Below are 25,266 nucleotides of genomic sequence, written 5' to 3'. Positions count from 1 at the left end.
TCCACCGGAACTTATTCACGTTTTACAAAATAGTAATTCACCATGTTACAAAATGTCAATAAAAGTCAAATACGGCTCCTAATAGGCTTAATTAGGATGGAGCAGACAAGCCGTCCGGTGCGGGCGAGCTTAACAGGTATTCCGGGTTTTGGGCGAGACTATTCTATAAATACACCCCTGAAAGTGGGGGCCGGGAATGTTTTGAATTTTTCATTTTCTTCTCTCGTCTCGGTTAAAAAAAAAAGAAAATTCTGACTGAGGAATAGACGTAGAGGTAGAAGGCTGGTCGTATTTCCTGGTAACGTTCGGTACCTATAATTTTATGTGTGGATTCTCAATAGGATGACAACTGTTTGACGGTAATAGTCATGATGTAGTCGATGTAGTCCTAAGGCGGACCCCGGGTCCTCGCGCCCCGCGCGGGGGCACAGCTGGGATTGACGCCAGGATGATGATGAGTCATGATGTAGTCATCTACAAGCTATCTGGTACGGGCAAACTTAAAAGTTATTCCGTGTTTGGGCGACACTATTCTATTTATAAATATCCATACACCGGAATGTGGTCTTCGGGCGGGGATTGTTTAAAATATTTCATTTTCTTCTCTCGTCACGGTTAAAAAAAGAAAATTCTGACTGAGGAATATAAGTAGAGGTAGAAGGCTGGACTGGTAACGTTAGCTTTGGTTTAATCGCGTGGAAAATTTAACAGTTCTCATTATGATGGCAGCGTTTTAGTCATGATGTAGGTAGTAATCGACAAGCTGTCCGGTGAGGGCGACCTTTGTTGGAAAATCAATGGCACACTTTATTAATTGACATGCACGTATATGGGTGTCTTTAATATAATATTGACTCTGGCAACCTATGCCCTGTCATTCCTTCTCTTTGCTATCACGGATTGAACTGTTAACATCTTATTAGATTTACTCATGCAATATCATAAGTTTTAATGTAATTACTGACGACTTAAACATTTGTGCATTTTGAAAATACATTAATTGTTTAAAGGACGACGTAGTTTTGTTCGCTATCGCGCCACTTCCTTCTGCTGTGTTAGCACCCCAGAATCACGCCCTGCTAACAACCTTAACAGGTATTCCGTGTTTGGGCGAGACTATTCTATAAATACCTACATACCTGAATTTTCATTTCCTTTTCCCGTGTCGAATAAAAATCTGTCTCGGCAATGGACGTAGAGATACGCACCTAAATATGGCTAACTGGTAAGATGGTAATTAGGTTCCGGTCAGTACCTAACGTTAATTTTACTGTATGTATGTGTCTGCTGGTAAGTGAGAGTGATATTGCTGGTGTGTGATATTTTGTTATATGCCCATGACGAAAATGCGCATCGCGAGTAACCAGATTTTTACAACCGAACGAAAAATGCCACTACGGCGTAGCACATGATGTGTTTTTGTTTGCCGCTAAATTGGTATCCTTTGAACAAAAACCAATTGCAAATTGAACTAGAACGAGAAAGCGACTATTAGTGATCGACTATTTTTCACTCAGTGTACCTATACTTGTTGACGTTGTATAAGTTGACGCTTAAGATACGTTTTCAATTTTCCTTTATTACTTATGTACAAAGAAGCAAGTTGCAGAAATGTAAACGTGATATTGACGTGCAATAATAATTTTACTCTTCGAAGGCCGCAAAAATATGTGACACCCTCGTATGACTCAACAAATAAGATCGTGTAATTTTTGTGGTCTTCGTTGAGTACCTAACATATTATTGCAGGTATACAGTATTATACTCTGTATGTAGGTCCCGGGTGAAAAATTAAGAGATGCAATATATTACTTTACCATTAACTAGTACAAATTGAATCGTAAACCGTAACGGATGGTTGCAGTTTACGGTTCAATTTGTAATGGTTATGGGCAAAAATGGTCAATTGCGTTAACGTTTCGGCCAACACTGCTGTCCACACTGTCGAAGGCAAGTTTTTCTGAAAGAGAGTATCATCTACGAATAACTACCTGGCACACGGGTTGATGAAAAAAAATGTCGTTTACTCCAAACCTGATGAAGTCATGACCACAGATATGAACACTGCACAATGAAGTTTAAAATATCCCACTAGAGCGCCAATATCTGGCCGATTGTGTCCCAGCGGCGCTCGCTTACGTCTCGTTATCGAACTGTTGGCGTGTCACGGCTGGCAACCAAACGAAAAAGTTGTTAATGTTGTGTTGTCGCGTTGTCGATTCTTTTTCATGTTACAATCATTTTGTAACATGAAAAAGAATCAATGTAAGATGTAACAATCAATGTTACAATCATTACAATCATTTTCATGTTACAATCAGTTGAGAATAGTTAAGGCTCATTTAGATGGCGCGAGAACTCGCATGCGAGTTTCATTACATTGCGTTATTTGATCGGTCGGCTGAATTGTTGTAACCTCAACGGTCCGCAGGATATAGCATGTTACAAGTCTTGAGATTTACATTAAAATGTACGTGCCATATTATGCCAAAGATATGTTTATGACTGCCCAAATTTAGAGTTGTCATTGAACCAAGTTTAAATTTGTTATTTTTTCTCTGTTTAACAACTACTACTTGTTTCTAACTCGGCCACAGAATAAATAATAGTACTAAGTACAGAAGACTCATTCTCTAACAAAACGCGTCTGTTACGATCAGCACAGATATGGCCGCTAGGTGGCGACAGCGCCACGCGCGGCCCCAATTTTGGGGAAAGCCATAAGCGGCTTTCCCCAAAATTGGGGCCGAACGGATGTACTTTTTAAGCTACCTGTAGCAAAGCGACGAAATCGCGGAGTGAGACACTGAGACACGCCTGACTCGGCCCAATAAGGACCAGTAAGGTAAACAATGTATACATACCTACGTGTAAGTATATATAAAAAAACACTCAGAACCGAAACTTTTAAGGAAACCCGAAAATTTATAGAAAACGCAATTAAAGTAAAACAGCGAGAATAATCGATATGCATCACGCACGCGGACAATAGGTATGTGTTTTCCCGCAATCCTGGGCAAATCATGAGATGACGAAGTGAAATTCAAAATAAATATTGCCTCTGGGTTGTATTGCGTGATACAATGTTTTATTTTCATACAAACGACACCGGAATTTCAGTCAATATTTGGCATTTCAAATTAAAATCTGTGCTGCGCGAAATATTCCTATCCCTATAATATCCCGGTTCTTCCATTTATTTTAATCCAGAATCTAATACAGGGGAATCTCATCCCATTTTCATTTCCTTTTCTTTCTGCGACGGCTCTCTATTGTTAGAATATGTATACAAAAGTGAAATCCATTTAGTCCTGAAATTAATGAAATATGCTTTTGGAAATCTTTTGTAATGTAATTGGTTCATCTTGACAGACAATATGATTACTCTTTGTTCAGTTTTTTCTATCAAGAGACACTGTTGCAGTGTTAATGAGTTTCCAAAAATGAATTAAATACGAGGTGTAGCTTGCAAAAGGGAAGAAATTGTAACGGCAGAGTAGCAAGCTTATCTGCAATCATTACCTATTATTTAAAGACTGGGCTACGGCTTGTTTATAAGTCGTAAATTTTGGATAACAATTACTTGATTTACCTACTTCAAAATATTATGATTACTAAGCAAATAAATACTCTCGAGTCAACATTTTAATTACAACAGGTATTTAGGTAGGTATACTTAGGTAGGTATACCTTAATAAACCGTACTTAAGTAACTAACAATGGCGACTTAAATCTCAATCTGGGCCCGATTCGGATTTTGAAATAGACATCTATCAGATATCTTATAGCCATCGCCAAGATACGATAACGATATGTTTAAGATCTAAACTGTCAAATTTGACATTTGCGCGATTCTGGAGATACTCTTGAACGATTTTCACAAGATATGGCTTAGAGATCCAATTCACATCTAATAGATATCTAACTATATCTAACGTAAAAGTGACATTGGTTGCTCGAATTGCGCTGCAAAAGAGAACTAGTTGAAATCTAAACTATAACGTATCTAGAATGGATCTAGTACGTGCCGTCTCTTGTGATTATCTTGAAGTTCGAATACGGCAGTCTTACAAAATAACAACCATTTAATGTACTTTCATTACAGCCACCCTAATACTCTATAAATCTCTTGAAACAACAACCGAAGCTTCACTTTAAAGCGTTGTTTACGTTTTTTGCCGACGCGCCTTCGGCTGGTCAAAGTTTTATGATTCGCCGGCAGATTCTGTAGACCTATGTAAATTTTATAGTTCCCCGAACAAAGGCCCCTCCGTGCCGTGTATTCACTTACTAAGCAACACATAAACTATGTTTACTAGTGGTCAACAACTATAAATGGTTATATTATTTTATTTTACGTTCGGTTTTGTTACTTATATGTATAATAAAGGCTCATTGGATAATTAGATGGGTAAAAGTAAATAGTAAATACTTATATTCACACTAATTTGATATTATGTATTTATAACTTTCATTATAAAGCCGACTTAATCATAAGATTGTATGGCTTATAAAATAAATAAGATCTAAAAAAATAACTTTTTGTATTATTTGTATTGTTTTCTGTAATGAGGTGTGCAATAAAGAGTATTTGTATTGTATTGTATAAGTATTTTTTAAGTACCTATTTTATACAGTGTGGAAAGATAAGTCGGACCCTGGAGGGAAACTACCTTAAATCATTAAGCTGGCTCATTTTACTTAAAGGAGACATTCCTTTATTTTTAAAAAGAAACAAAACTGCATTCAAAGATTTTCTAAAACTCGCTTGCCTCGCCCGGGACTCGAACCAACTAAAATTAAAAAACAAACACTCCATATTTTATTATACTAATCGATAGTATTATTATTCAAGATAAAATTTCTCTAACAAACATTTGGTCTTAAAAATAAAAATGATCGTTAAATCTAACATTAATTCTATTTTACTATCAATTAAAATTATTATTTAAGTAAAATGAGCCAGCTTAAGGATTTAAGGTAGTTTCCCTCCAGGGCCCGACTTATCTTTCCACACTGTATATAAGTGTAGGTATTTCATAATGGTTTATAGTTTTAATTCAGGCATTTGGATGGTTTCTATAGCTTTCTAAATACCTACTTAAAACATGTTGAACTAAGTTGAAAAAACCGGCCAAGTGCGAGTCGGACTCGCGCACGGAGGGTTCCGCACCATCAACAAAAAATAGAGCAAAACAAGCAAAAAACGGTCACCCATCCAAGTACTGACCCCGCCCGACGTTGCTTAACTTCGGTCAAAAATCACGTTTGTTGTATGGGAGCCCCACTTAAATATTTATTTTATTCTGTTTTTAGTATTTGTTGTTATAGCGGCAACAGAAATACATCATCTGTGAAAATTTCTACTGTCTAGCTATCACGGTTCGTGAGATACAGCCTGGTGACAGACGGACGGACGGACGGACGGACGGACGGACGGACGGACGGACGGACGGACGGACGGACGGACGGACGGGCGAATGGACGGACGGACGGACAGCGGAGTCTTAGTAATAGGGTCCCGTTTTTACCCTTTGGGTACGGAACCCTAAAAACTACCTATCTATGGTTAGTATACTCGTGCAACACACAGGCCTCGCCGTAACCGCGGCGCGTCACACGTCTGACCGCACGCGCGGCACCAGCAATCGATTCAACCAAACTTGCACACGTTTGTGGCATTCTGTAAATCTGCTATTGACATAAATGTCCCTTTCTGACTAACTTGCGGATGTTTCGACATTAGAAATAGGCAGTAAACTTTGCTATGTAACTTTTAGAGCATTGTGTTTGTTTAATGAAATTATGTTACCTATTGTCAATATATCGCAAAGCACGAGTGGCGCCTCCTTGCTCACACGAAATAGTAAACTTTGCTTTGTCACTGATTACCTACTGAAAGTACGTCAGTAATCACGATAAAAGTATGGTGTTTGTTTAATAAGTTTAAGATAATTATTGAATTCATCATTTTTGAAAAGCAAGTTGTGACACTTGTGACACCAGCTATCGTTTAATAGCCAAACTTTCTTGGCATTCTGTAAATCTACTATTGACAGTATTGACTATTAGACATAGTCAATACTGTAACTTGCCGATGTCAGCTCAAATGTACAAAATAAGAAACTTTACAAGTAACTTGTGTTTGTTAAATAAGTAGCCTTACCACGAGTTTGACCCTGACATTCGTTAGCGTGGGTGTAACTTACTTTTTATGCATCTCGCTCGTATTGGCATTATGATGTCATGTCAAACTAGTGGTATAGCTAAAGTTTTACTTTGATCGGTATTTGTTTTCTCTTTATTAAAAAGCACGAGTGGCACCGGCTCGGCTATAGTTCGGTCAACCCTGCTCACAGTAGTGGCATTCTGTTAATCTCCTGTATATTGGCACAAATGTCTCTTTCTGAGCGTTCCCGATGCTCAACTGTTGTTTCGACGTACGAACTAGTGAACTTCGCTTTGTAACTTTAGGTGCATTGTGCTGGTTTAATAAGTTTGAAATTTTTGTTACATTTTCTGTATTGAAAATTGAAAAGCGCTGTGATGCGACAAGTACTTAATGTGGGAAATGTATTTCAATAAATATGATATGTACCCGTTATGTACAATATTGAGTAAAACTAGCCATTTTTATTGAGTATTTACTTTCTTAATTTATTAATTTATATTTAGTAACAAAATAACAATAAACTCTTAACTTTAGACTAGCTTGTGTATATAATGTACCTATAGCATGCAGAAAAAACATTGAACTAAAATAGGAACAAATTCACAATATGACATAATTCAGTAACTTTAGGGTAAAATAAATAAAAAATCTCTAATCTTATTCACTCTTGTCTGCTTACTAATATGATCATGCACAAATTTAGCATTTCAATGGGGATACGCGAACAAATGTGGCGTTCAACAAGATAATAAAATCTACATTTCGACGCCGGCCCTGCAAGCAGTTATCTCAGTTCAGGGTATAAAAAATGTTGCGAATTCATCATGGTCGGCAACAGTATTAGTAGATAATGGAGTAGGGTCAGATTGCTCTCCGAAATCTGTACCTAGTTATGATAATAGAGTTCGCTGGTCGTGAGTCGTGACTGGCAGGAAAACCTGCTCGCGTATTCATTGTCATCAGTCGCGCGAGCGCGGGCGAGTCGACTTTTTTCGGACCTATCTGTGAGCGCCCTGTAGGGCGCCCTGGAGGTGCATAGGGCCTCCACAAGATCCTTCCACGCCTTCCTGTCTTGAGCAACCGTCTTGGCCTCGTTCGAGTTCAGTCCAACGGCTGTCAGCTCGTTCTCTATGCTTATATAGAAATGCTCTATGCTTAATATTTTGATTTGTGTTTTTTAAGTAGCTATGAATTAGTATTATTTTTATTTTCTCTGTCTTTAGTAGGTAAGTACCCTACAATATAATTAAAATGTAAAAATACTTGTCTTTCTCTTCGTAGAAGGCGCTGTCGCTACTTTAAACGAAGGGATGTTTCACTCGAGTTCTTACAGACTCGTCAACACAAGTGAACTTCCTAAGAATATAATATGCGATATTTCAAAAAATTATAAGAACGATCTACTATCAACCCGCGTTCAGCATTCAATTGGAATACGACCATTGCCCTACAAGTTTGCGTGACATGACAGGCAATATTTAACGATAACTTTAGAGGAAATGGGCTTACACGATAGTTTGTAGTAGTTTCTTTAAAAATACCTTTTTCATACACAACTTTGGAAACAAATCAAATTATTCTATTAAATATTTTGATTTGTGTTTTTTTAAGTAGTCACACTACTATATATAACTTATAAACTGAAATAGATGTCATATATTAAAAAAAAAGTGATGAAGCCCTCCAGTGCTAAAATAAAATATTTAATAAAATAATTTGATTTGTTCTCAAAGTTGTGTAGATAGATGGCAGCACCAGTCTCTCTCGCTATCGTAATTCCGTAAGGAATTCGTATATATAGGAGGTGTAAGCACATATTGCTTGCCTTGTTAAAGACGCCTAGTCTTAGTAAGGTGGCATATAGTGGAGAAATTGGGACGGGTTCCACCGTGGCGGGGTGGCCAAGGGGTTCAAGGCGTTAGCCCGGATTGCTAAAGACGCCGATTCGAATCCGGCCTTCACCAATGGAGGGCTTTGTAACTTTTTCTTTTCATATATGACATCTATTTCAGTTTATACCTTTTTTCATGTTATTATAAATAGTGCCAGAGAACGGATTCGAAACGGCATCTTCAGTTACATAGTAACTACGAGTAGAATGCTTGTTTTATGCGTCAAAAGCTCTGTAAGTTTAATTACGAGTACAATGCGTTAACAGAGGCCTTAACTATACGATGTATTCGCTAACAAGAAGACGGGGAAAGATAAACAGACAATAATTTTTACCCCCGCTTATTTTGCTCAGCAAGTAGTATATGTTAGATGCGTCGAGGTGATGTCGCGAAGCAATGTTTACTAAACACACGCTTACGTGCCTAAGCTACGTGGACAAATATATGGGTTGTAAAACAATGGAAATGCTGATGTAGGGGGCGATTTTATTCAGTGATTTGGATGTATATAAGTATTATTGTATACAAGTGTATTGAGATTTATACTTCTTTGTGTTGTTTCTACTTCTTTACCAAAAATTAAAAGGTTTATTAAACTAAAGTTTATTTTAGTGAAATAAACTTTAGTAGTCAGGAAAGTTATTATTAAAGTTGCGTTCATTTTATTTTCATAGTACCTAAACATTACGATTTAAATCCTCCAGCGACGTTTTTTATTACCCAGTCTGTACGAAAACGAAGAACCATACCGAAACACGTAAATAAAAAATGTGTAATTTTTTTGGTTACCTTACAATATTTAAGATCTTGAGCCTAATCAGATTTGACAACTTGGTACGGTTTTGAATTGGTTTTGACACGACCTTGACGATCATCTTTGTGCTTGGCGCGCATCTCACGCGCACTTCATTTCGCATGTAGGTACCAATTAGCGTGAACGATCTTCAAGGTCGTATCAAAACCCGTCTAAGTCGTAAAAAGTTGGTAAATCTGGATAGAGCCGAGCAAAGATGGTTTATTGAGTACTCAATTAATCAACAAAGATTTTGAAACAAAGAAACAAATAATGCGATCTTTTGAGAGTTGCGGCGCCCAAAGAAGACGGAATTAAGCTTGCAAACCGAGTGTCAGAGAGCTCACTCCATTTGCCCCTTGTTTGTCTGTCAACACAAATATTGAAAATCCATTAGCAACCGCCATTGGAGCGCAAAAAAGTCGATATTAAAAATAACAAAGAAATCGCGGGCCGTCCAAAGTTTCCCGAGGAGGGGAAGTTACTTTGAGGAGTGTTTCTGTTATTTGCGTAATGCAAGGAATTTCCATCGCTTATTTATGAATTCCAGTATTGCCGAAATATCCATCAGTTTTAATAAAAGGTCCCGAAAATTATAACGCGGACTTGCAACCTACTTTGACGAATAAAAGAATGGTGAGGATAAAATTAAATAATGGCAGATATTTTCCGGCATTTGCAACATTAATAGACCTCTAGTTGTATTACTGTGGTTGTGACTTTATGTACTTAAACTATAACGCAGTGTAGAACATTATATAATTGATAATCATTTAAATCAAAACTACATTTTACTAAGGCTAGCTTCCAAGAATAAAATATAGTTAGTAAAATTAAATAAGTACAAAACATCGTGTAGGGTGTAGACATTGAGTGCGTGAAAAAGTCGAAACGGAGTGAATTGCTAGAACTTGAATTGAACTGATAAGTAAAAATATAATAATATATATTTTATGCTTTAGTATAAATAAGTGTTCCGCGAACAAAGTTTTGTGCGTGTTTATTATATTCGTTGAATATAGCTCCAATAAGTATATACCTAATCTACGAAAGATCGGTACCACTGTGAATGTAATATTATAGCAGACGCTAACGAAATAGCTTAATTCATTGTCAACGAAAGGTTTATTACAATGTTTCCGGAGTCAAGGTGACGATTCGATTAATTGAATGTAACAAAATAAAAATGTCGCGCTGAAATCAGCTTATGAATTTCTTGAAACATTAATTTACAATTTAACAAATCAGTTTTCCTGGCAAAGTAATTTTCGTACAATCCCGTTATTAAGAGCGTCTTTATTCGCAGTCATTGTTTAAGTTCCGGACATGGTCATTTATATCTAAAGATATTTAAACCTTATTTCAATGACGTAAAGCGCAAAAGTGAATGGTTAATGACAGTAACCGTCCAATGTAAATTAGCTAGAGGGTGGACTTTAGGAGGGAATCTTATTAATTTCAACAAAGTTGCTTCTGGCTCACAATACGACAAGAAAAGGCCACTGTCGAATTGGCCGGAGATCGCGGTTGAAACTTGAAATAAAATGGCACAGACTCGCGGGTTGCGCCTTCCTTTTGTGGTTTTCCGATTTCTAATTAGAATTGCTAACTATAAGAGCTGGCGTAGCATTTTTATCCCTGCGGGCCTAACCAAGATGACAATCGACCATGCTATTGTTTGAATTGCATATTATTAAACGTTTTATTATTCTTTTTCCGGATCTTCTAAATAATTAATATTTACGTATGTGTTCTGCATATGTTCTCCCATTCTCTAAAAGTCAAAGTTGGATTAATCAAGCCATTATTTCTCGATATAATTGTATACACATTTTCAACTTTTCTTCTTCTTCAGGTGCCTTTCAACTAGAGAAGGTAGGTAGGAGTCAGCTCCGCATATTTTTACTTTTAATAATACTTTTGCTTAGGAATTTATTTAGGTAATAATAAAATGTCAAAAACATAAGAAAAAACAAGCATAATAAACTTATTACACTATACAAAATGCTTTAATAAGATGAAAATTTCATCTACGTAATATGTTCTACGTCAAGATAATTTTACGGTTTTATCACTTATTTTGAGAAACCGTAAAATTAACTTAGCGTAATAAATACTTACGACAGTTTATATAAAATTTTCCACGTGTTATTAAAAATCGTGCCCATTTTGATGCGACAGTAAGCACGAAACAACAATCAACGGTCCTTCCTATCAATCCTTCCTCCTTCATATATATTCTATCGTAAGCTCTCTGATTCTTTCCACTCTGACTCGCGTTGAGCAGCCGAAGTTTCAATGACTGTTGTTTCAGAAAAAAACTTAACGTTGAGTGAATTCTTTTGTGAGTCGGGAATGCGAGCTTCCATCGCTTCAACAGTTTAGCCAGAGACAATCAATAATAAAGATTGTCAATATCCATACAAAATTACAAAGTTACGTTTTTGCTCAATGTTTTTGTAGGTATGCAATTCGCTTCAAAAGATGATGTGAAAAGAAAAAAGGATCAAATTAAAATAAAATGGTTCTAGTAAGAGGAAAAAAAATGGTGTTTAATAAGCAGAGGCCGAAACGCCATATAAAAATATATCCAGGAACCGCGTGGGACCTCACTCGTGTGATGTCATCAGTTTAGCCTAGCCCGCGCTCCTGGGTTTGAATATCGGAAAAAGATAAATTGTTGTGTCTGCCTGATTCTAATTTTAATATACGTATATTAAAATTAGAATCAGGCCGTGTTGTTGTATAGATAGTAGTCTATGTACCCAATATTAAGTTATTCCGATTTTCATTCAGCAAGATGAACCAGTTCTACAGCTTCAGTTTTTGAGTGTGGCACGAATTTAGTCTGTACAGCATTGGACTTCTCCATTCTTTATCAATGTACTTGTCTCCAGTCAGACCATCCGTGACAATAAATCATTTTGACATTTGCCCCGCGATCTGAGATCCAGTTTCAGGAACGTAGGACATAAATTCCTTCGTGTCCTTAATATGTCGGAGACAAAATACGACAAAAGGCTCGAATACGTGATTTCGCAGAACTTCTAGGAACTTTGTATTTCAACGGCAATCTCGAATTGATAAGTTAGTGCGAGTAGTTTTGTGGATAAAGCCTGCCGTTATAATTTTCCGTGTCTAAAAACTTGGCTCACATTTTGACCTACTCGATTTTTAAAAGAGTTGATAGTATTTTTTAAAATTTTCTAAAGTTCTTTTGTGATACAGCTGTTATTTATTTAAGCTGGGTATTTAAATAAACGCGAACGGTATTTCTCGGTTAGAAAGGGCGCAATTAAGAAGCCTTTGAATCTTTTAATGATGACTTACGAGCCCGGAAAATCTGTTGATAGGTATCATAAATCAATATTTTACACATAATTAAATTTGTCTACAGATATTGCTATACAGGGTGTAATAAGAGTAAAAAATTAAACTGGAGATTCCTTGGAGTACTTACCTATGAGTTACCACCAAGTGGTCCCGGTGGTTCAAAATTCCTTGTTTGTCCAAGTTTTGTAAGCAATGGATTTCCACATTGCGATACGGTCGCTTAGCTGTCGTAAGATGTCATGGTACCGGGACGTCTTGGTAGAGTATTAAAAAAAAACATTTTAATTACTTGAAACTATTTGGACTTAATTCCTGATTAGTTAAAGAATGTATATTTTAATTTTTTGCTCTTATTACAGGCCACATCCTGTATAGACGCATAAGCAAGAGAGAAGGTACTTCTTCTTTTGAGAATAAACCCAAAACAAACGAATATCTATAAAAAAAAGTTAATAATTTAATTAAAGTTTCGTATATATAGGTTTCTATATATTATATCATATTATATGGTTAGCATTGTGGCAATGTCAACAATTAGTTACTTACCTAATTATCTGCGAGATTTTCTTGGGTAGGAACATACTAACATTCATAAGCGCATTATTGACGTTCATAAGCGCATTGTAATATGCCTACTTGAATAATAAACTATCTTTATCTTAGTAGAACAAAGATCAAGCGTTCCATTTAAAAAAATCGTATACTCCTAACCATCTGGAATGTTTTCAGGCACGGCGAACTATTTAATTATGTGCTTGTTTCAAATTAATTATCTACTGACATTAACTATTACCACTAGGGCGCGATCCAGTTAACAACTTAATCATTTCAAAGGACATAATAATCACGTCTTGCTAACTTCTGGCTTAATATCTGTACATAATGTTTACGCAATCATCTATGGAATGGGATGTCGCTGTTGAACAATACCCTAAAGGGTTCTGGAGTAGGGATGTTCTGTTGTCAATAAATATTAACATTTATTTCCAAGGGGAAAGACCAAGCAATATTGTTAGTAAATTAGTTATGTGTAGCAAAAACAAGATATATTATGGTTATATTCTGTAATATAACTTAGTAATTATATATATATATAAATTTCTGGAGCTAAGCAAAGTGTCGTGGCATATGTATTGGAATACAACTAACTATTACGGCTCAGCGACCCAAAGAGGATCTTGGCCTCCGAAACGAGACTACAGGTTTACTATTTTTATTTACTAAAAACTAATAGTATGAAAAGAACTGGAAACAAAATATGTGTAACTAAAATGCCTGTAACATGAGAACAGACAGGCGATATACGGACATTTAATGAAAATTATAAGTCATTTTTACAAGGCATAAAAATAACCCGAGAATATGGGCTATTTTTTGCTTCAAGTCAAATACGCAGCACATCACTACTCTTGATTGCGACAAAGACGAACAGCAGTAAATACGACCCAATTAAGCAATTACAGGCTTCGGGTGGACCAGCGCCGCCAGTCGCGTACGCGCAGAATATAAATAAAATTACAGCCATGTCACCGCTTTTAATTAAGGCGTACATCACAATTAGAGGAGGATTTTTTGATTTCAATATTACTACGTGAATTGAAGTAACAATGGCGCTTGATGGAAAATGCATAGGTTCTTGTGCAAGTCAAGTATTACCTATAAAGTTGGTAAATGTATAATTATAACTATTATAAGCTATTACGAATAGGTACAGTGTTAACTGACGCCCCGGTTCGAAAAATGCGTATAAGATGTCACAGCGATACGATACTGATCACAAAAACGTCACATTTGACACTGACAGATCATACAGGCCAATTCGAACGTGCACTTACATCAAACTTATATAAGCATGATATTGGAATCATATCAGTCATTCGCGGGTTCATTTCGCTCAGACTTGTCCGCACAAGTATTAGTGCGAGCAAGACGCCCGCGCAGATGACAGCTAACTGATATGATTCCACTGTCATTCTAATATAGTTCGATGTCAATGCACTTTCGAATTAACCTGATTACCTGATGCAAAAGGGTATGTACGTAGATCTCTACGAAGTAAATCGCGTAGCACTTCAAATTCGTAGCAGTATTGTAGCTGCCTACAAACCTGCGCGTGCGACTATCTCCGTAATGTTCTATTTATTATACATATTACATATGTGCACCCAGCCAAAAAATGTCATGTGTGTGTGTGTGTGTGTGTGTGTGTGTGTGTGTGTAACAGATTAAATCTCATGTATAGTTTTAAACAGATAATGCTATTTAAAACTCTATAATCAGATATGAGACAAACAGCTAATGTTGATTTAAAAAAAGGTAGATGGTAGCTACCTGGCTTAATTGATAAATCCTGTACAACATCGCAACCCATATTACCCAGAGTGTAATCTCACCGCCCCAATTTGGAGCAAATTAAACTATAAACAAAGTCGTTATTACTCGCATGCTCTAAATCCAAATTGTTTCCCAGCTCACCCCGCTTAGTTTGACGTTGATCCTACTGTGCTTAATGGTATTTCCAGGCGTTGTGGCCCAATCGCCAGGATAACTAGATTCCGACTAGATTTTGTATTGACTTCCCATCTACTTGACTCGTTACATTCAAAAGTGAACTTTGTTTCGTGGTGTTAAGGCAGGTTATTGGTGAACAGGTGTTGTGTGATACGTCGTTAAGGTAATTAGTTGTCGATCTCGGGGGGCTCGTGATGTCCCTTGACGACATCGGCTGCCAACCCGATTATACCTTACGCCTAATTCAATTACTCTGACACCGCGTAATTATAACGGTTATTATGTTTAAATTGCCTTTGGTAGTTACAAAATAATTGTATTGTGCCTGCTCAGTAGGTTAGTAATAATAACTTATTCATTAACAAGGGATATCCAATTGTGTAAATATACAGAAAGTTTATTTTTGGGCGTGATTTTAATCTGGGGTGGGGCGTGGGATGAGGACCTATAATAATAGGTATTGTATGTATATGAATGTTTATAATTATATTCTCTCATCTCTAATGAAATCCAGCAACGATGGCAATTTAAAATATCAAATAAATTAACAGAGTCATCGCTGATTTCCTATTTTCTCAACTTGAATGTAACATTCAAAAGTTTATTTTTAAATGCTCTGATTTAATTCTATAAATCCCGTTTAACAAATGAATCTTCCCTGTCGAAATGGATACAATTAATCAATGACATTGAGATTCGACAGTCGTTAGCACACTTTCAATCAATTATTATTCCCATTAAATTTAATCTTGTAGAGCAGCGGCCGGCAACCTTTTAGCAGCCAAGGGCCACATAAGTAGTTAACGAAGTTGACGCGGGCCGCACTTTGTTAATATTTATGACTTTATCAGACATTGTTGTTTGTCAATATTACATATAAAATAGCCAGGGAGGCTCGCGGGCCGCAAGTGACAGGTTCACGGGCCGCATGCGGCCCGCGGGCCGCGGGTTGCCGACCGCTGTTTTAGAGTATCAAAAAAAATCTGGATGAATTTTCACCGTAATTCTACAGAGTCTCCAGTTGAGGTGTTTTGTACCCTTATTAAAAATCATTTAATGTTGGTAATTTAGTTTGTATATGTGCCAAATTGTACAAAGGGCCTTTCAAATAAATGTAGGTTGTAGACGGTAGTATTTAATTTGTGTTCCTAAGAATGTCTAACGTACCATAAAATACGGCAATAAATGATGTACAATGTACATCGTGTATGTTTAATTAAAATTACCTAATTTTGTAGGTACCTAGTTGTATAGATTATATAGTTAGATAGAATCAATGTATGCTGTGTACTTATAAGTCCATTTTTTTATTTCCTTTTATAACCTTGCCGAATCCGACACAAGAGCAGATGATTCAACGGAGCCACACTGTTCTGTCGCCAAAATAGTGTTTAGTTTTAAGTTTATGAAATTAATATGTATGTTAGTCTATAAGGTATCTTAAGTATCTTACACACTCCCATGACTCTACAAATAATATTGTGTCAGAAATAGGCGGGTCAGCACAGTTCATAATGTATGAGAGCTCTACATGAATTCTCACACTAGAGATTTTTTGAGATGTGATAACCTATGTTGCAAATACTATATTTTTAAAAAAATCTCCACAAAATATGTCACATGGTTTTAATAAATCCAAACTATTATTAAAATAGAAAAAATATATCAAAACATGAATCCGACACTCGAGATTTTTTAATATGCAGTTCTCAAACATATACTCATTATGTATTTATATTTTCTCCCAGCTTGACACCAAAACCAGCTCCCAATAATTTTCTTTATTAAAAATATTTTTTTATATAAAAATAACAACTATGTGTACATAACAATTACATGTTAATTAAGCTCTGTATATTTACTATATCCTACAAAAAAATCTCTCACGTAAATTAATCCATTTAATTACTATTAACCATTTTTGTTTTGAAAATGTTTTCGTTGCTTCGAGAAAATGGACAGTGGGTTTGTTTTTCACTTTCTCAAATCTCTTTCTCATGTTAGTGTAACAACAAAAAATCTCCCACGTATATGTAATATTGTATGGAATAAAACCATTATTAAATCATCCAAGCTATTTAAATTACCCTAAATGGCGGATACTGATTCACTGTAGAGAACGTTTTATCGACTTCCATATCTCCGTCTCACTTCAATGTTCGCGGCAGACGATTATTCCGCTTCAACAGCCGAGAGTTCGCGATCCGGTCGACCGTTAATTTTCCCATGACTATCTTACCCAGTTTCATCGGTATGCGTTGCGCGCTTACTTAACACACCTCAGGCCAAGCTCCTATAAAACGCGCAATGCATGCATGCATTGCGGTATCTCCTATACGTCACATATGTCAGCTATGAGGCTATGACATGGCTATGACAGACTGTGGCAGTTAGTTCCAAACAAGTATACAGACTTGTCTACCCACCATAAAGTTTAGCGTAAAGAGAATATATCACTCCTTAGTGAAAAACCATACGGTTTGTGCGAAGTTGAGCGTTATGTCAATGCTAATAAAGATGATGGTTTGACTTACGGAAATGAATAATATAATATCATTTTATTTTATATTTCCAATTCCCGTTTCATTTACACCCAATATTAAATCTTTTTCCGTAATAAAATGCGTATATAATTACTGTCAACATCTGTATTTATTTTATTTCTTTAACCCCCGTTATTCATAAACGCGCTACAAACCTCAATTAGCTAATAATAGTAATAATCGTTTGTCCTTATCTGTCACTTTAACTTATGTATTTGTAAGTAAGGGATAAACATAATTGAACTAAATCAGGCCCGTAAAGTTTATGAATAAAGTGGTTAATCTTTATTGCACAAAAGAAAAACCTTATAGTACAAGAGGCGGACTTAATGCCATAAGGCATTCTCTACCAGTTAACGATGGCTTGTCCTCCGGCCCATTTGATCGATGACCTCCTTTGATTATTTATTTTTAATGGACGCCAAAATCCAGACAGGAACTTCGATTTTGACATTTACCACAGTAATGCAGTCGGTAGCAATGTCGCGCTTCAAAATTGCTGCAGTCGACTGCATTGCTGTAGAAAACGTGAAAAAGGTCATTCAAAGGGTAATAGGGTTATATACACCGCGGGATTTAATAACCCGAAAGATTTAAACCAACGATTTTAGAGCCTAATTAGAGTATATAAAGTTATATAACACATAGTCCAAAAACCCTTAATTTAAGAGATATTAATTATTTAAAACAAATCACAAGTAAAAAAATCTCAATTCTAACACACCCTTATGCGTGACGTAGCCACCAACTAATTTTACACGCAGACGCACTAACTACATGGTTATTAGCCAGTTTCACTTAATTAAGTTTGATATCCTACAAAAAGGTTTCACTACCGAAATTTTGTTCTGTTCTCAATCACGAGAGTACAAACTATTTACCTTTACGATAACTGGCTGATAGTTTGACGAAAATGACGAAATTGATGTCAATAAAATGACATATTTCATATGTCACACAAGATATGCGCAAGATAACATCTTTAAATTTGATTGACTGTAATAAATAAAATTCATTTAGCGGATATTCACTTTGTGTACGGATTTGGAAACCCGAAGAACTATGTGCTTCCGGCACGACGGACCCACTTCAGCCTAGAAGTTCGTAAATTGGCTAGACGAACAATACCCTGAGAGGTGGATTGGCCGTGGAAGCAACGTTCTAACCTGGCCCGCCCGGTCACCCGACTTAACGCCATTGGTTTTTTCTATGGGGAACTCTGAAAGATAAGGAAGGAATACTCAATACCAGTGAACTCTGGAGAAGAATTATTAATAAAAATTCGAACGGCTTCCGAAGAAATAAAGAACACTTTTGTAAACCTAAATAATCAAATCCATTTAAAATTAAATCTTTGTGCTGGAAACGGTGGTACACACTTCGAAAACCTAATTCATTAAATTAATAAAAAAGCGTAATTGTTTAACATAGTTGTTTATTTTACTTTACTCGGTATAAATCAACACATCGAGAATTTAAAATACGTACTGATAAGCATGATCGATATTTTAATAAAAGGTCATTCAAGTAATCATCCCTTTCCAGCTGTAGTATGAGTTAAAACAATAAGAGGCATGATTTCTTTCGGATATAATCATGGTTAATGGCTTTGGTTACCTCACTCAAAGGAAAAGATTTTATCGCAAAGTTTCAACAATAATAACTGCACTGTACCTACTGTTGTAGTAATTAATAAAGTTTTGATACAATTTGTGGTATTTTGAGGTGCCAATCAATTGAAATAATTTCAACGTAAACATGATCCTAGACATAACTTGACAATTCTTGTCATGGAACACATGTCACTGCATTCGCCGTGCATCGTATGATATCGGAGTGATTCATGAAATGTCATGCTCGCTCTCTGTTTCTCTACTTGAGATTAATTAAACTCGCTCACTCTCTGAATAAAGGTTTGTTCACAAAGAAGCGGTAAATTAATATGATTTAATTTGTACTGAAATAGTAGTTTAATTAAAATATATAATTGGACCCATGTTGATATAACATTATTTACTCGTACTGTCGTCAAAAATACGTGGTTTAAATCTTTCGGGTTATTAAATCCCGCGGTGTATAAAATGAAATGATGCATTAATAAAACTTTAGTTAATTAACAATATTATATTAAATCATTAACAACTTTGACAGCACGATCTCTTCGCAGGTAGGTGCTCTACAAGGAGTTTATATTACAACATTATTTCCAAGAAATAATCTCTCATTGTTACGAAAATGTTGGTAGGGTGGCTTTAGGTTACTTTTCGTTCATATCGTCTTGGATATGGGTGAATATGGTGTTAATACACTCAGTATCAATCAACCTGTAAAGATATTGTAGCCTGGCCTTTTCTCGAAAAGTCTTCTAGAAAAATTTACGCTCATGTCGTCTCGGATATGAGTATATTTGGTATCAGTGCATTCAGTATAATATCCTGAACACAAATATATGAGATGACAAGCGCGAAAGTGGTGAGGGTAGTTGCTATGACGCAAAGTTTTTACCATTTTTCTTTTAAACATACCATGTGGGGTACCAAATGAAAGGGCCTTGTGAGTAGATCACAAATATATAACACACTGTAACACTTTTACTACTTAATCCAACAAATTATTTGAAAACGTTCAAAAATTTCACAATGAGTTAAATTCCAACTGCTCTAAATTGACTAAGATAACTTGATCCCAAGTTTCCTTGCAATTATACGTAATCGAGGGCCAGGCTCATACTAGTTCTCATGTCGCGATGCGCTAACGCTAACAAAAACTAAGCGTTACGAATTGCTGACATTTGCTTCTTTTAGTTTCACTCTACTCAAGCATCGGATGACAGGATCGTTGAAAAGGGACAAACATATCCTTTGACGTTACGTTACTCTTCTCGTGAATTGTCAAATTTTAAAATTCGAAATTAGCTTTGGAATTTGTCCGGGTGGCTATTCGAAGTATAACTTGGTGGACGGTACTTACTAACCAAATAAGCTTGAGATCCAGTATCATAGATAGTTGTAAGACTTCAAGGGTCTATTTATATCTGACTGTGCATCCTGTATTCTAAACGTTTTGTGAATAGATATAAAAATTGACACCTATCATTTTTCACATAAACACAGACACTTTATGCATTGAATTATTAAACCTTAACGCAATGCCATAAGTCATAAGGTATATTTTCCTAATATACCTTGATGCTAATTCGAACTTTGTTATAAAAGATGTCATTTTATATAATTCGCGCGTGTATTTCACTCGTACTAGATGAAATATGTATTGGTGCGAGCGAGACGGTTGGGCGAATGATAACAAAATGATATCTTTTTGACATCTTAAACAAAGTTTGACTTGGCCTCTGTGGAAGCCTGGAAATACAGCATACTTCATTGACTTTTTATGCTGGAAATTGATTTAATAATTTCGAGAAAAATAAGTATGTTATTCTTCAATAACTTGTACAGTTACTGTCAAAAAACTAGAAATGTCCATTAATTGTGTAGAACATTATTAGCTGTTTGTTTCCAATATCATGCTGCTATTCTGCGAATATAGCAGTTCCTCAGGCAGATAAATTAAACATGATCGAAACAAATACTATTAACCACAATAGTAAACTTTTCTCTCAGTGTGGGATATTCTCGGTCATGAAAAACTTACAAAGTTATTGTTTTTTTCATTAAATCTATAATTAATATTATTGTCGGGAGAAATTCTGACCGTGTAGTCGTGTAAGCTTCATAGCCCATTCTTCAAAAAATCTCTAGTGTGAAATTACTGTTTAGGTAGTATAAAATATAAAATAAAAAAAATGTTATTTCTCAAAAACGGGAACAGATATCAAGTTGTTAATTCACAGCCGGGTAGTCAATATGATATATAATTCACCCGTGTAGAAACATTTGACTGTGCAATTAATGTAACTTTAACTTTATATTGACTCCACTAAAATAGTAAATACTGTACAAGAGTGTAATATCGTGTCGAGCACTAAATTAGCTCAACTAGCGTATTGATGATGTGTGTACCTGTACGTGATGAAGTTGGAATGTTATTTTCATTGCCATTCGAGTTAATGCCATAGAAAAACCAGTGCGAGCTCAAGATCCGATATAAATGAGCGCAGAATCGAAAGATTTCTTTATTGAAAAAAAAACTTGAAAAAATACCGGAATGTGCTATTTATTAATAATGGTTACTTTGCTACGTAAAATTCGTATTACCTACTTACTGAGCGTTCGGCTCACGTCAATTTGGAAAAAAATAAGGGATAACCTCTACACATCCACCGTACCAGGTAAAAACCATCTTAATAACATTATTTTAGGAAATTTTGTTTTCTTTGCACGTTGAAGCATGAGCTCGACCAGCAATTGAAATACACATTCTGAGCATATATGTACTTGTATTGTACAGTCATATCTAAGGGGGGACAATGGTGAGCAAATTGCTTTCGTGCACTCACGGCGCAGTTTTTTAGATTTTGTGAAGTCATTTATCAACCTTTTCAAAATTATTATGATAGGGTTCATCTACTTGCAATGAGAGTGGTCGAGCTAGCTCTGGTGAGGCGTTAGCTCGAGGTGTACTAAGAATACAGCGTACTCGCACTACGCAGGACAATGGTGCACAAATTGCCTTGATGCACCCTCGCGGCGCCGTAACTACACTCGTCGTTGTAAATGCTAATTCATAAACCTACTGCTTGCGGAAGCTCTCTTACATATCTATGTATGTTACGCTGGTCTCTTGAAATGTCTCGATCACATCAATTGGGAATTCATTTGATATATAAATATAGCATTGCGAAGTATTCCATCAGAGTCAATTAATTAAAAAGTGGGTTGTTGGGTGGGTGGTTGTGGGTGCATTAGGTTTCTGTCAAAAATATATTGCTCACAACTTAGGTACGAGTAATTAGTACGTACTTTTTTTGTGGACAGTCAACAGCTACTCATCATGACAATTCTGAAACCTTTAAAATTTTCAGAATTTCATTCACCATCTTCAGTTCATATTACATCTCTATGGTGCCATATTATTGCATACTAACCGAGCTTAATAAGTAATTTTAGCTAGATTGTATACCAATTATTCGCTTTGTGTAACGGCTGATTAATCAATTTATCTCCAATTCTCCAACATACATCGCAAAATCGGAGGTGACATCCCGTTTGTAACGAAATTAGCCCCACAAGCGTATCAATGACGCCTACTCGCGTATTAAGCCGGGCGTACGCGGGACAATGCGTCACAAATTGGCGCGCGCAGCCACGCGTGCAGCTCTGCTGCTATTGTCAAAGCTCTGGGGGCTGCAAACCGCTCGCAAGCTATACCTACACGGGGGGTTAAAAGGGGTTTAGGGGTTGTTACAACGGTGACTCGCAAGCCACCGCAATATTTACTGCTTTTTTAGTTTTCCAATAAGATAAGAGGTTCAGACAATTCAAGTCAATATTCGAGACTTTTGTAAACCACCAATTTTGGGATATCTGCTTATTAGAAGTACTTAGCTTTCTTTGATTAGTTTTTTTGGTTGAACTTAATTCAAGAGGTCGGGAGATTATGGCTGACAAACTGAAATAAATGTCAAAGTTGGTTATACATGGGGTGTATTGTGGGCGGTATTGATATTTAGGCTCAGGCCAACCTCATTTGCATGAACTGTACAATGGGAAAGCCATAGTGACGATTTCTTGGGGTTGAGAGGTCAGACGGCATCCATAAAAGCTAAAAACGGCTATTTCAAAAATATTCAAATTGGTTATTCCACAAATGACGATATGCCTACTGACCTCAGACAAATGCTCACACATTTTTGTAAGCTATGAGAACAGGGCCTTGGGCATGCACACGGCGTAATTGGAAACGTGACATCTGAGGGCAACTCAACTGTTTACAAAGGAAAACTTATTCATATTTGTATTAGCATGTGTGCCATATAAACTGGGATTGCCTACATATTTGTTTATGTTTGAAATTTAAATTTACTTACCTGTATACCATAACTGGCCGTTAAACATAAATGATGGGCAAACCGCTTAGAAAACGTACTTATAACATTAATACATACATCATATAAGACGAGAGCAAGATATACCTATGTATGCAAGGGTATATCACACCCAATCTCAAAACCGTAAGAGCCCGCGCAGACAGAGAGCGGTCTGGAGTTTCGAGTTCCGCGTTCAGAGTTCTGCGTTCTTTCGAATGTACGTGAGTCTTTACGATAACACACACAGCAGGCGGTCAGAACTCCGCTGAACTCCAGACAGCTGTCTGTTGGCGCGGGCTTTATTAAATGGTCAATATTTGACATTCTTATGACAGTATGACACAGGGTTACGGAAAAGTTCACGAATAATTAGTTAAGTGCTCTGCTGTTAGAATGTAGGTGGATATGATACGGCGTTAAATTGTAGTATAAAAGAATCTTACAAAATGTTTTAAAATTAATCGAGCTCTATGGAATTATAAACTGAAATATCAGAAACTAAAGAAAATGTGACCAAGTCCAAGTATAAAATGTTGTCCTAGTTTTAGCTCTATGGAAGTTTTGGAACGTTATACATTATCATACTATTAACATCAACACCGGTAACGTTCTATATATCTGTTTCGTGAATTTAATTAATCAGAAATAATGTTTTGTTTAAAATTATACAAATGTAGGTAGATAGACACATTTTAAACCAAAATCTGTGATTTTTTCCTCTTTGTACACTTCTTATTCATGAACCGGCAAACAAAGCTGCGTCCCACTTCGTAAGAATCACAACTGGCTGACGTGAAAAATATGTAACAGTACTTGTCGCGGCTTTAAAACATTCTACTAAAACCGGCTAAGATTTCATTTTTCGTACGAATACAACATTTTAATGTTTGATCTTGCCACACAGAAGTTTCTTTTGATGTTTAGATACTTTGGAGATATTTAAGCAAGTGTGAAATAATTTTTATTGGCAAAATCACTTTATTTTTGGTGAAGATTTATTCATTTAACTTTTTATTGAACAGTTTGTTTAACTACCCAATCGTGGATCTAATATTTGTATAATCCCGCGTCCTATAACCCCCGGACACAGGCCAGTTTAGTTTGAATCGAGATGTTTAAAAAAACTTATTTACTTATGTTGTAAATAAAAGCATTGGTGTCTAATTTTCACAATCGTATGTATCAAACCTAACAGACTACCAAAATTGTTAGATTTAACAATCCAAACTGCCAAAGACTGTTACGATTAACTTATTATAATAATTTCACTTAATTAAAATATACATAAGTTTCCAATACGTAATAATACACCTTGGCGTAATAATTAGGTACGTTTATACAATTGGAAACTAAACACGCGGACCCATACATTAAGGTTAAGCGTAATGGCTCTGTGTTTGGTTCATAGTGATCACTTTAACGGCGCGATTAGTCAGGAAGGCTCCCCGTAGACGCTTACCACGCGGGATGTAATATTTGTGTAACCGGAAACAAGTCAATAATATAGACTTTTTAATGTGTCGTAAATATAACATTTTAGCGATAAGACCGCATGTTAACTAACGTTTGTTTGTAAATAACTAGTTTAAATTTATTTTGTAGTATTTTATTTATAGTGAGAAATTAAAAATATCCGTGTTACTCTGCTACTACTGAGCTACTGTATTTTGTGTGTCTGTACGTGTTTATACCTACTGGTATGTCTGGTATTGACCTGGAATACTGATAATCTCCATACGAAGTCGCGTGTCTTTATCATTGTACCACTTAGAGAAATCCCAGACTAGAAATAACAGTATGACGCTATCTAGGGAACCCTCTGAGCGAGGTATAAAAAAGCGATACATTTCACATGATCGCCGAGCACATCACTGGGAACTACCGTGCACTGACATACGTCTGACAATAAGTCCCTTATGGGTTACGATGGCATCAAACGTCTACACTATGCGCTATCATTTTGGAGCCTCAACCTCTCTTTTAGCCTTATCTACAACAATAATAAGGCGCGCAACTTTGTACGGAGAGTGGTTGTA

General features: G+C 36.1%; 1 long non-coding RNA gene across 1 annotated transcript in view; it reads right to left on the bottom strand.

The window, feature by feature from the left end:
* The window catches only part of LOC134649686 (uncharacterized), a 272,457-nt gene that overhangs the window by 14,795 nt on the left and 232,396 nt on the right, over positions 1-25,266 (bottom strand). The gene's annotated exons all lie outside the window — the stretch shown is intronic.

This window comes from Cydia amplana, chromosome 7 (genome assembly GCF_948474715.1).
Source record: "Cydia amplana chromosome 7, ilCydAmpl1.1, whole genome shotgun sequence".
NCBI lineage: Eukaryota > Metazoa > Arthropoda > Insecta > Lepidoptera > Tortricidae > Cydia > Cydia amplana.
The sequence above is the reverse complement of the archived record's forward strand: the minus strand, read 5'-3'. Positions and strand labels throughout refer to the sequence as shown.